Source organism: Symsagittifera roscoffensis, chromosome 4, assembly GCF_963678635.1.
Source record: "Symsagittifera roscoffensis chromosome 4, txSymRosc1.1, whole genome shotgun sequence".
NCBI classification, from domain to species: domain Eukaryota; kingdom Metazoa; phylum Xenacoelomorpha; order Acoela; family Convolutidae; genus Symsagittifera; species Symsagittifera roscoffensis.
In genome coordinates, this window is record NC_087065.1 from 31,039,038 (window position 1) to 31,052,858 (window position 13,821).

Consider the following 13,821-nt stretch of genomic DNA (forward strand, 5'->3'; position numbering starts at 1 on the left):
AATTTTAGCACCCAATAACCGCCTTATGTCTCAAGAAACATCCTGATTCCTATCTAATACATTCTTGATGGCTTCGTGTCTTATTTTGGCCCTTAAATATTCAATTTCTGTTATAACGCTCTATCCATTTCCAATTCCTCTGGTGTGGGTCTTTCTGGAAATTTCGAACAGCTCGACAGTCCATCGACCATTTTTGACTTAAGTGAATTGAGAAGACCTGACGAAGTTTTTATTTTTTTCAATTTACTCAAGATACGAATGTTGTCCTAATGATTCGGACAATATAAGAACTTCATATTTTTAATGGTTTGTTTTCAGTCATTTCATATTTAGTTTTCACCTGCAAGATGTATCCTAGTAATCCCCCCTCTCTGGAGTGTGATTGGTATATCAAGAATATTCAACAAGACACTGACGCTTTTTGGATTTGGTATTACACAGAACTGCTTATTATCACTGAGTTCATTGTAGTTCTTAATTCTGAAGCTTACAATTGCATCTTCAATAGCTTGCAACCTCATCCTACTATTCAAGAAAACGGGAACTTTGCACTCCTTCGTCATTACCGAGTTTAACGAATTTTTATACGTACTTACTTTTCGGATTTCGAATCCTGAACATCGCATTATTAGGATCAATCGTTACAACAAAGTTCTTGATAAAATCCCTGCCTAAATTGAATTGATCCCGTTCATCTCGGTTTTAAACTACACGGAAGCTCATCCACAGATTGCGTTCCCCTAAACTTGATGATATTGTCGGTGTTCTGTCAAGGATCCTTAGCGCCCTTTTGCTTGCCGCTGACAGCCGTAATCTGGAGTCTTTGTCAAATGCCATCCGTCTTCAGGTTTCTATTAGTATCACGCTCAAGGCAGCTCCTGTGTCTAGTACTCCCATTAAAGGCGTCTTTTTTCCATTTTAAACAGGTACATGTGCGGACACGTCTGCTTCTGTTCTCAAATGCAAAGCATCTTCCTCAAGCATTGCGCAATTTCCAATCGATCTCACTTTGAATTCCTCTCGACTCACGAAGATTTGGCGGGCCAGGTCACAATCGCACGTTATCGTCGTCTTTGTATAGATGTTGATTCCATCTATAATTAGCCTGACCTCATGTTGACCATACGCCTCGATGTATCTGTTGTCATCTCTTATTGATTTTCCGCCCTCTCTCGTCGGTAATGCTCTGATCGCTCTCGAAGGAGTTTGCGGACTGATGCTTCGCCAATAGTCCGCATATACGTAAATGTGAATCAGTGTTTGGAAACTTGGTTCGCTTAAAGTCCTCATTACAGTGATTATCGACTTTATGGTCGCTCCTATCTTCGTGATCCTGAAAGTTTTTTCAGTCTCCATTTCCAAGGCATTGTAACCTTCAGATTGTCGCTCATCTACGGATCGGTTCTTGCTGCTGAAAGTTTCTCCACTCTTTGCCGTTTTTCAATCTCGTGTCTCATCCTCTGTTCAATCTCGTTCAGTTACTATTGCCTCTGTTCAATTTCGTTCAGTTTCTCGTTCAGTTCCACATCTTTTTTCACTTTAATTATTTCATCAGCTGCTGCTTTCTGATATTTTATCTCCAGCGTGCCTTTGGTTTCTATCCGCTTCGTTTCCTTCTCATCGGTTACCGTTTTCACCAGATTTTGAGGACAGTTCAACTTTTATCACGTCCTTATTCTGCAAGTCTTTATCAACCTGTCTATTTCCGGTGTTTTGCACAGCTGCTGTTGCTAACTTGTGTTTTGGGTGATTTTGTTTTCACTGCCTCCCAAAACAAGGGACGACCCATTCTGAAGTTACCTTCCTGGCTGCTGAAAAAACCTCTCGCGCCAATCTTGATTATTAGGCCTCTATAGAATTCATAATCTTCCATCTGGTTCATGTCGTCCTCATCTGGTGATAACCCAGGCTTTTCATACCTTGTTTGTAAGAGGTGCCATCCGCCACGTGATGAGCTGCCTACCCAAAATTTGCACACGACCTGCTTTTGTCCATACTGTCTATCAGCTTGTACCACGTCGACTTTGTTGCTGGATCCCCCCTTGGACATTTCGATTGTCCGAAAATGAATAACGGTTTCATTAACATGTATTCTCTAGATTTCATTCTCTTTTCTACGAATTTCGAAGCATGGCTAAATTTCCTCCTGTTGGTTGACTCTTCTGGGTCACTTCTTCTTCTCAAGCTCTATAGTTCCTCCAAAAATCAATCAATAGATTTATCCATGTTGCTTAGTATCGCTGTACAAGCTTGTATTTCATCATTCAAGTTCTCTAGCTCAAGATGTAGCCTCATCACCTTAGTCCAGAAATCGTTGCACCCATACAAATCATCTCAAAACACTTTTGGTTTCTTGAAGGTCTTTGTCGAATTGCCGCCTTCTCTATCGCTTGATTACGTTTTTCTCGTGCAAATGCTTCGAGTGTCTTGTTCATCATTTCCCAAGTGTTTCCCCATGTCATGGCATCTGGTGCTACACTCGTGTGTAACTTCGATTCCCTTGGGACTCTCGTTGAAATTGATCCGCCTTCTTTCATTGCTGCTTTTAGTGTTTCCGATCCTATGATATGGTAGATCTGAGGCAAGGGAGTAGATTCTTGTTCCTTGCGATGAGGTTCCGCAAAGTCAACCTTTGTTCCAGGTTGTTTCACTGTTATCTCCGCTACTGCTCAATCTTGAGCATTAGAATTTCTCAAGAGCGCACCCAATTTGGACTGTATGGCACAGGTCTCTGCCTGCACAACTCTGCCAGAGTTTGCCGTTTACAGTTTCATACCGTTTTTTGTTTCCTCCATATTCATTTTGATGAACCTCTCCCGTTCCTTGTCAGTCGTTTCTATTCTTTCAGCCATTTGAGGTATTTTCTCTTCAAATGCTCCAGCTAAGGTGAAGTAGTTGTCAAGATTCTCGTTTTTATTGTATCGAACCTCCCTTTTCCTTTCCTCGCGGTCTTCCTCGGCTCTCTTGAGCTTTTTGTCTATCTGCTCGAGCTTTAGCATCAAGTTTCCCAACTCCACCGGTGGTTGGTTTCGATTCTGTTACAGGTCTTGCTGATTGACCCGCAGCTTTCTCTGTGGACCCCGTGCTCTGTTCCGCTCCGCCACCGGCGTCCATTCTTAAGGCAGAATCTGATCCAAAGGTCTTACTTTTGCTCGTCCCAACTGTTATTTCTTCTTTTTCTTGGGCCTCATCCCCAACATGGCGGCCAACCTCTCCGTGAAAGAATTCTTTTTTGTTTCTGAATCATCTCTATTGTTTCCGCGGTAGTGCCAGCGAATTCGTTCCCATTGCGAGTTCTTCAGCATTTGGCATTGGCGTTGACCCTGTCGTTTTCTTCTCGACGTCGACGATACTTCGTTCTGGTGTCTCTAGATCAACTTCCGCGACAGGCTTACTCTTTCGTTTCCTGAGCTTTTCTTCAGTTGTGTCCTTCATTTCTTTCTCTTCTTTCTTGCTTCGAGTGTTCAACATGTTAACTGAAACATCTTTCTTCTTTAGTCTTGGTATCATTGTTACCGGTGTCTGTCTTGGCTGCCCTATTGGGCGTTTTCGCCTTTGTGCGACTCTGCCTTTTTCTGGTAACGACACTCTTGTCCTCCTAATTTAGTTTTTTTTTTTACAAATTTAGTCTATGTACACTTTCTTCTCTATACAAATGTTAATAATAAGTAAAGTAATAAATAAACAAAAATCTTCAACTCTTCTTAATATTTTCATAACAATTTCAGTCAAATATCTTTTTAACTGTCCGATTTAAAATTGAAATTCCCTAGTAGTTTTTGTCATCGTTCCTATCCAAACTTTTTAACTCTGGACTATTAATTTAATTTCGAGGACCCCCAAAAGCCCAGGTACCGTGCAGCTATTTATGCCTCTCAAGAATTTTTTCCTGGGCATTTGTTTTGTTCCTCTACTGGCCCCCTGTACTCGGTTAGCCAGGCTTCGTATCCGAAAACGCTCCGAGAAATTTTCACAGGTTTACTCAAAAAGCTATCACCGTACAACCAGAAGGTGGACAGGTTCCAGTTGAAACGTACCACCGGTACACTAGAATGGGCATGTGGCCCGGAGCTGCGTCAGGAGGGTTCGATCCCGTAGTCTTGAAAACACCCAGGGGCGCCATAAGAAGCACTATGTAACAGTCGTCTGCTGATGTCCCATATGAGGTTAAGAAAAATAGGCCCTATAACCATTGGGTCAAGGGTCAGGGAAACTATCTCTTGTGCGTGTATACCTCATGCAGTCGTAGCTAATTCGGTTCGCGTAAGACATGGAGTTACAAAGTCGTGTTACCGCTTAAAGACCACTACCAAAATACCCACCATCTAGAAACAAGGGCGTTCCCATGGCTAGGTCTCTAATAACCGGTAATACACGGACGCTGTTAAAAACAGGGTTGTCAGCTCAAGCATACCGTTAGTTTTTAAAGGACAGTGGAACTTTTATCAATTTCAGATGAATGAACCTAAAACCCACCTTATCTCATCATAATCATGTAAAATAAATTCTAGAATTTAAATTCAATACTCACATAGTGACATGACTCTAGACTCAAGTGAATATTGTAACTAAGATCGCTCTGGAAGTTTTGAGTAATTAGTTTTAACTCAAGTAGTTTTATCGTTTGAACCATTGGGAAGCTTCGCCCGTTTACCTGCCCAATCAAGGTTCTTTTTTTCCCAACGATGGCACTCTCGTATGATTTCACAATGTTCTCTGTCGGGAACACTAAAACTCTACTCGAATTGGTGATTTCAGTAAAAATGCGGATAGCAATTTTACTCCAGCACTTTTTTCGATCAACTTGCCCACAATTATGATTCGGATCTTCTGATTACATTGACTTTTCGTTTCAGTTGTCGCGACAAACTCAAGCATGACATGGTTGATTCGGTTTTTTCAAAAATTACACTTTCCCCTAAAATCAAGTAAAACTTCGAATATGACCGACAGTCACATATTCATAAGTTTGCTCCCTCATTATGCATAAACCAACCCACCTATCAAAAGGCACAGCAAGCAACCCGTTATCTCTGAGGTATTTCCTCGTCGTTTCAACGGCTGTCTCTCCTGAGGTTTGCTTTTTTTTGCATATGCCTCTGCCGCGGCTTCTGTTTTGCATAAAGTTTCCATTTGATATTTTTTGCTTTTTCAATTGGGAGATAAAAAAGTCCATATCAGCCAAAAAATGCGTTTCGTTAAATGGGACCCATTGACAGAATTTCATGTACCCATCCAGGAAGTTCAATGATATAAAGCACCTTAACTGATTGCTCATTCCCCCACCCCAAGAGGTTGATATTTTCTCTCGGACAGTTTTTCTAATTTTTTTCTATACTTTTCTGATGTTGTTTTTAAGCACGCATCAACTTGAAGCCTCACGAAACGGAAAATGGATGACCAACACTGTTCGTCGATTCTTTCTGCACCAGCGGTTGTGCCAGTCGATCATATTTGGAAGTTTGACCTTGATTTGGAAGTTCGATCTTGATTTTGGGGAAAAATGTAGCTTTAAAAAATTCGAATCGACCCTGCCATGCTCAATTTTCTCGCGACAACTAAAAATCACTAATAACTTTGATAAGAAGACTCAAATCAGACTTGCGCGAAACCGATAAAAAATCACAATAGAGTGAAATTCCTTTCGCAATTCCACAGAAAACCATCAATTCGAGTAGAGCATTGAGAATTCAGTCGAGAGTGCAATCGCTGGGCGAGAGAAAATTATGATTGGGTAGGCAGACAGATGAAGCTGTCCAATGGTTCAGAGAAATAAACTACTTGAGTTAAGACTTCTAGCTACGAAAAACTTGAGGAGTTGCTTTACTTATTTTATTTACCTAATTTTAGAGTCGCGTCACATTGTGAGTACTTAATTTAACTTCTTGAGATAAGGCGGGTTTTGATCTTAAATGGATAAAACTTAAGCTTTCCTATAAGAAATAATGGTACGCTTGAGCTTCGAACCCGGTTTTGAACAGCGTCCGCGAATTTTGGGTATTTAGAGACCTAGCCACGGGGACGTTTTTATTTCTAGATTGGCGATTTTTTAGTAGTGGCTTTTAAGTAGTAACACGATTTTGTAGTCTCATGTCTTATGAAAAAACTCCTATTGAATGTGGTATATAAGTAAAAGAGGTAGTTTCCCTGACCCTTGAGCCAATTGTTATAGGGCCTACTCTTCTCAACTTCCTATGTGACATAAGCAGACGACTGTTACATAGTGTTTTTTGGCGTACCGGTGTGCCAACATTTGAGTTCCGGGATAGTAAAGTAAGGGTCCCAACAATTGAGTAAATTAAGGGTACCAACACTTAGTTCTGGGATAGTTAATTAAGTGTTTTACAATTGAGTGCTGGGATAGTTAATTAAGGGTCACAAAACTTGAGTCCTGGGATACTAAGTTAAGTGTTTCAAAAGTTGAGTCATGGTATAGTAGATCAAATGTCCAAACACTTAGTCCTGGGATAGTAGAGTAAGTGTCCCAGCACCTAGTCCTGGGATTGTAAATAAGTGTCCCAACATTTGAGTCCTTGGATAGTAAAATAAGTGTCCCAACACTTGAGTCCTGGGATTGTAGATTAAAAATCCAAACACTTTGCCCTGGGGTAGTAGATTGAGTGTCCCAACACTAAGTCCTAGGGTTACCGCATTAAGTGCCCCAACACTTGAGTCCTAGGTTAGTAAATTAAGGGTCCCAACGCTTGAGTCCTTGGATAGTAAATTAAGGGTCCCAAAAATTGAGTCCTGGCATAGTAAGTTAAGTGTCTCAAGACTTGAGTCCTGGGATAGTAAACTAAATGTCCCAACACTTGAGTCCTTGGATAGTAAAATAAGTGTCCCAACACTTGAGTCCTGGGATTGTAGAATAAACATTCAAACACTTAGTCCTGACATAGTAAATTAAGTGTACCAACAGCTGAGTCCTGGGATAGTAGATCAAGTGTCCCAACGCCTAGTCCTGGGAGAGTAACTTTTGTAGGAAAACTAGTAGGAAGACTAAGTCCTGGGATAGTAATTTAAGTGTCCCAACACTTGAGTACTGGGATAGTAAACTAAGTGTCCCAAAACTTGAGGAGTCCTGGGATAGATTAAATGTCCCAATACTTAGTCCTGGGATAGTAGATCAAGTGTCCCACCACTAAGTCCTGGGATAGTAAATTAAGTGTCCCAGCACACTTGAATCCTGGGATAGTAAATTAAGTGTCCCAATACTTAGTCCTGGGATAGTAGATCAAGTGTCCCAACACCAAGTCGTGGGATAGTAAATTAAGTGTCCCAGCACCTGGGTCCTGGGATAGTAAATTTTGTTTGAAAACTAAATTTAATTTGGACTGATAATTATATATTAGACTGGAGTTGTTTCAAAATGTTTAGAATAAGGGTTGTAGATTTTCTTCATTTGTTATTGACTCTTTTTTAACACCTGTAAATAGATTAAATTGTACATACACAGAAATTGTAATTAAACAACATGAGGAAAACGAGGCTGTCCTTGCCAGAAAAAAGCGGAGATGGAAAAAAAATCACCCCCAATAAGGCAACCGAGGCAGACACTGATAACAACGAAACCAAGGCTAATGAAGAAAAACGTTTCAGTTAGCATGGTGAACACCCGAAACAACAAAGAGAAAAAAACTGAAGAAAAGCTCACAAAACAAAAGAGTGCGCCTATCATGGAAGTTGAAATTGAGACACCTCAACAAAACATAGAAGAAGTCAAAAAAAAACTGAGTCGACGCCAATGCCAAATGCAGAAGAACAGGAAACAAAAACAATTGAGTTCTCACCAATAGGCAATGAAAACGAGGTCACTGACAACACATCGGAAACAATAAGGGAGGATTCACAGACAAAGAAGACATCCTTCACGGAGAGATTTGAGCGGGGTTGAGACCGAGGGGTAAGGAAGTGGTGATAACAGGAACAGACAAAAGCAAGACCTTTGGAATGGTTTCCGCTGTAACAGCGGAGGCTGGTGAAGGAGGTAACCAGATCACAGAGAGAGAGCGGCGGGTCACTCAGCAAAGCCCGTAACAGAACCGAAAGTACCGCCAGCGGAATTGAAAGAATTGATGATAACCTTAGATGAGATCGACAAAAAACTCAAGTGTGGTGAGGAAGACCGTGAGGAAATGAGGAGAAAATTCATGTATTATAAAAATGAGAACCTCGACAACTACTTCAGTTTAGTAATAGCAGTTGAAGAGAAGCTACTACAGATGGCTGAAAGATTGGAAACGAAAGATACGGAACGAGAAAAGTTCATCAAGAAAAATATGGAAGAAATGAAAAAGCGAGGAGAAACTGAAGTGAAGAAATTGAAAGGAAGAAACTGAAGTGCGTGGTAGCAAAGAAGGAAGAAGAACGTATTACTGCAGACAAGATTTTCGAAACTCTGCTGAATCGTTTCGGACCTGGATTGAAGGGACAAAGGGATGATTGATTGATTTTTGGAGGAACTATAGAGCTTGAGAAGAAGAAGTGATCCAGAGGAGTCAACCTACAGGAGGAAATTTAGCCTTGCTTCGAAATTCGTAGACTAGAGAATGAAATCTAGAGAATACATGTTTTTCAAAATATTTTTGAATCGTTCCGGATCCGGAATGAAGAGTCATCAAGCTATGATGATAATTGAAAAAAGGAGACAGAGTGATGACGAATCGATCGATCAATTTCTGGGTGACCTAGAGAACTTGAGAAGAAGAAGTGATCTGGAGGAATCGACTAATCGGAGGAACTTTATCATTGCTTCAAAATTCATCGTTGGGGTAAAAAGTGACGAATTAAGAATGATGTTGGCGACATATTATACGCTATCGAAATCTAGAGTGTACTTGTTAATGAAACCGACGAATTACTCATTTTCAGACAAACGAAATCTGCAAGGGTGAAGCCAACAACAAAGTTCGACGTGGTACAAACCGAGAGACGACATGGACAAGCGAAGGTCATGTGCAAATTGTGGATTGGCATATCATCCCGTAGCGGATTGTACCTCTTAAAAACAAGGGATGAAAAGCTTGGGATATACACCAGATGAGGAAGACATGAGTCAGATGGAAGAACATGAGTTCTATTGTGGCTTGATCATCAAGATTGCGAGATGCTTCTTCTGTAATGAAAAATGTCGCGTCACAATGCACTGTCCTCTGTTTTGGGAAGCAGTGAAGAATCAGAATCACCCGAAACAAAAGTAAGCGCTAGCAGTTGTGCAAAACCCCCGGAATAGACTGACTGAGAGCTCTTTGCAGAACAAGGACGTGACAAATAATGATTTATTGACGAAATATGTGAAGGCGGTGACCGAAGACAGAGATGCCGCGGGGATAGCAACAAAAGGTTCTCTGGAGATAGACTCTCAGAAGGCGTCAGCAGACGCAATAAACAAAGTGGAACAAAAGCTGAAACAGGAACTAGAAAAACTGCAAAAAATCGAGACACTTTCAGCAGCAAGAAGCGAGCCTGAGTCATAAAAAAAGTCTGAAGATCACAGGCAATTGCAATACCTTGAAAATGGAAACTGGAAAATCTTTCGGGATCACGAAAGTAGAGGCGAGAATAAGGTCAATAATCACCGTAGGTGGCCACGACGTAACAGGAGTCTGAGCGACCCAAGTGACCAAACACTGATGCACACAGATGTATATGCATGTTATTTGCGTACCATTAGCCCACAGGCTCACTCGAGAGCAATCAGAGCGTTACTGATGAGAGGAGGCAGAAACCCGATAAGAGTAGACAACAGAAACATAGAAGCGTGTGGTTCACAAGTGTTCAAGCTAAATTTAGATGGAATCAACATCTACGGAAAAACGATGATAACGTTCGAGGCCGGCCAAATCTTTGTGAGTCGAGAGGAACTCAAAGTGAGATCGATTTGGCATTGCGCCATACTAAGGGAAGACACCATGCACTTGGGAACAGAAGCACACCTGTCCGCCCATGTACTAGATATAAATGGAAAAAAGGCTCCATTAAAGGAACTTTTAGATCTGGGAGCTATCATGAGCGTTGTACCAATAAAAACATGGAGACAGATGGGATTTGACAAAGAAGACCTATTAGATTCCTGAATCCGGCTGTAAGCGGCATACAAGGGGGCGCTAAGGATCCTTAGCAGAACACCAATGATAGCCCTAAATTTGGGGGAATGCAATCTGTGGATGAGTTTTCTTGTAGTGGAAAACCTAGACGAGTTGGATCATTTCATTTTAGGTAGGGAATTTTATCAGGAACTTTGACGTAACGGTTGATCTTAAAAATGCAATGTTCAGGATTTGAAATCCGGAAATGAAGTACGTAAAAAAATCGGTAAATTTGGATTTACAAAGGAGAGCAAAGCTCCAGTTTTCTTGAGTAGGAGGTTGATGTTAAAATAGTAAATTGAAAATCAGGAACTAAAATGAATTCAGTGATAAAAAGCAGGTATGTATAGTACCAAATCCAAACAGCCAAATTGTTGCTACTTCGGGATGATCATTCTTGATCACCAAGAGTGACCTCTGCGTCAGTGTCTTGTTGAATACTCTTGATATAACAATCACACTCAGAGAGGGGGGTTACTAGGATACGCCTTGCCGGTGAAAATTAAATATGAAATGACTGAAAACAAACATTAAAAATATGAAGTTCTTATATTGTCCGAATCATTAGAACAAGATTCGTATCTTGAGTAAATTGAAGAAAATAAAAAGTTCATCAGTTCTTCTCAATTCACTTAAGTCAGAAACGGACAATGGACTGTCGAGCTGTTCGAATTTTCCGGAAAGACCCACACCAGAAGAATTGGAAATGGATAATCCGGTACTACCAGAAATTGAACACTCAATGGAGAAAGCAACGGGCGAACAGCTCGAAGCCATCAAAGATGTGCTAGATAGGAATCGGGTCGTCTTGTCGAGACACAAAGCGGATATTGTGTGCTGTAATTTCGTTGAGCATGAAATAAAACTAGAGGAGTCGGCGGTAACGCACAGGGAGGGGCAAGGCGCATGACTCCACACAAATCGGATGCATGTAGAAAAGAAATAGAAACGTTGCTAGAGTATGACATGAAAGAACCATTCAAGTCACCGTGGGCGTGTGGGGTATGATGGCCAAAAAGAAAGGAGATAAACTAGAATTTTGTTGTGCGATTCAATATCTGAACTCAGTCACGGTGAAGAATGCTTATCTCATCCCGAAAATAGACGAGGGCTTTCAAAATTGGGGAATGCAAATATTTACAACTCTTGACCTGGGGTTGGCCTTTTGGCATTTACCACTTAAGAAACAAGATACGGATAAAACGGGGTTTGCTTGCGACTTGGGATTGTTCCAATGGAAGAGGATGCAACGCGACAGCCACATTTTAGCGACTAATAGCACAGGCAATGACAAGAGTAACGAAGAAATATGGTAAGTTGGTAATGTCTTAAGTGAACGAATTGTTGACTACAACGCCAACCCTAGAGGACACATCGAGCAAAATACCTGCATATATGAAAAGAAAGGGCAGGATTGAAACGCAAGCCCTCGAAAAATGACATCTTCAAAAACTTGATAAAATAGCTCGGGAGGATGGTGGACAAGCATGGCATCAGACCTGATCCAGACACTCTAGAGGCAGTCCTGACTTGGAATTCACCGAAGACTGAGTTCATCAAAGGTTACGCGGACAAGGTATACCCGATGCAACAACTCATGAGACACAAGGGCAAGAAGTTCACATGGAGTAACGCAGCAGAGAAGTCCTTTCAGAGAATATCATGAAAATTGTGCGAGGCACCGGTTTTGGGCATGCCTTTGGAGAATGGCATGTATGTCCTAGACACAGACGCTTCAGTGGTAGCCATTTCTGGCACACTTCATCAAGAACAATAATGGAACGACAAGACCGTCTTGGGACCAATAGCATACGGTAGCAAAGTACTGAGCGCACGGAAATGGAGTACAGGGCGCCCAAAGCTGAAATGTTTGTGGTGGTCACTTTTGCGGAGATATACAGAGCATACCTGGGCAGTGAGCCATTACTCTCTTGACTGATAACATACTCAACGGATCAAAGCTACATCGGGAGATGGCTAGTACGACTAGATGGTTATAACATGATAATTGAGCACAGGACAAGGGATAAGCCCCAAAATGCAGACATCTCGAGTAAGAAAACGGATTTTTACGAGATGAAAGAGCAAAGGGAGGCTGACAGGCCTGAAAAAAAATTCATTTATTAAATCAGGAAAACCGATCGATGATAGCCCTGAATTACCTACCGAGCACCGGAAGACAAAGATCCTAGGGAGATAATCGAGCATGCAGGTGGAATTCCTGCTTTAGTCAAAACTAGTCAGCGAAACGTTGAAGGCGAAAGGTTATGACTTAGATGAAGTTGAGAGGGGGAGAGCAGTAGTTGAACAAGATCTAATGAGCTTGCTACAAAAACTAGCCGACGACAAACCCGCAGACACGAGTGAGAAGGGCAATGAACCGGAAATCAGGGTTCGGGAGAAGATAAATCCTCAGAGGACAGAGATCCAGAGGGTAAAGAAGTGGTAGGAACGAAAGTCGAGAGCATCCCAGAGGAGGTACTCATGGAGACAAAGTTAAGGAGGAAAAAAATGTGATTTCAGGAGGAAGCTGAGGAGCTCGGAGGAGATCAAGAGCAGACATGAGCTTCAACACCAGACTAGAGGCTGATTTCAAAAGAGAATAACAAAAAGTGGGGTTCCTGTTCAGACACAGACCAGGACTGGGAGATCTGGCGGCGCTCCCACCATCAGTTTGACAGATGCCAGACCAGACAAATACTTCAGCTTTTTGGTGATAAGGGTCAGTGAGAGGAGCGTGGTGGACCCTAAACATTTGGTACTGGCTTTGACACGACTAAGAGACTTTCTAGTAGAAAGCGGAAAAAACGAAGTCTTGATACTAATTTACGATCCCATTAGAAATAGATTGAACCTCCGAGAGGTGCATGCTATCATGCACGTTAAATTTCGGTACATCTACACAAGAAATATTACGGAAATAACGGTACATCTACATAAGAAATTTTAATTGAGCATTGATGGAGTCTCGAGTGGACACAAAAGTCTTGTGTCGGGCTTGGGTCTTGAGTGCAGACGAGGGTCTTGAGCTAAAAAGGGGCGGTATATGGCAGGAGATTAGGTTTTAACCTAAATAGCATGACAATCAAACTAGAGTTTTTTTTCCAAATTGCACGGTGCTAAAACATAAACATATTTACACGATTTTAACTCTTAATTGAATCATTTTTGAAAACACTGTTTAAATAATGTTTTAGAAGCGTAGGGAGGGGAATTATTTCGGTGATTAAAAATGGACAGGTTTAAAAATCAATTTTGTTTTCAGGTTGATTTTGATTGATAATCAACGAGAATCAAATGGAAATGATCGTGTTCAAGAACAAGAGCATCGGTGAGGATCCAGTATTTCACGCTGCAGTACAGTAATTCATGATTATCATACTGGTACGGAATTTCTTGAGTAATAATCTGGTACGTTATTTTCTTGAGTGTTGAACTGGTACGGAAATTTCTTGATTTTTGAACACTCTTCAATAATGGCTGATTGTTTCTGGAAGCCGATGCTAGCGGCTCTAAAGAAGCCCACATTTGACGAGTTTTACAGGCGGCTAATGGATTTGGACCACTCTCAGGTGGACGAGAGGATAGCAGTGATGCTCAATTCCGTCTTGCAGCTATAAACTCAAGGAAAAGGCAGGGTGTCAGCTACAGAAGCAGTGCTGTTGGTTGGCTACACATCAGATGGAATATCAAACCAGGAGCAGACAAGATGGCTGTCATAGAGTATCGATGG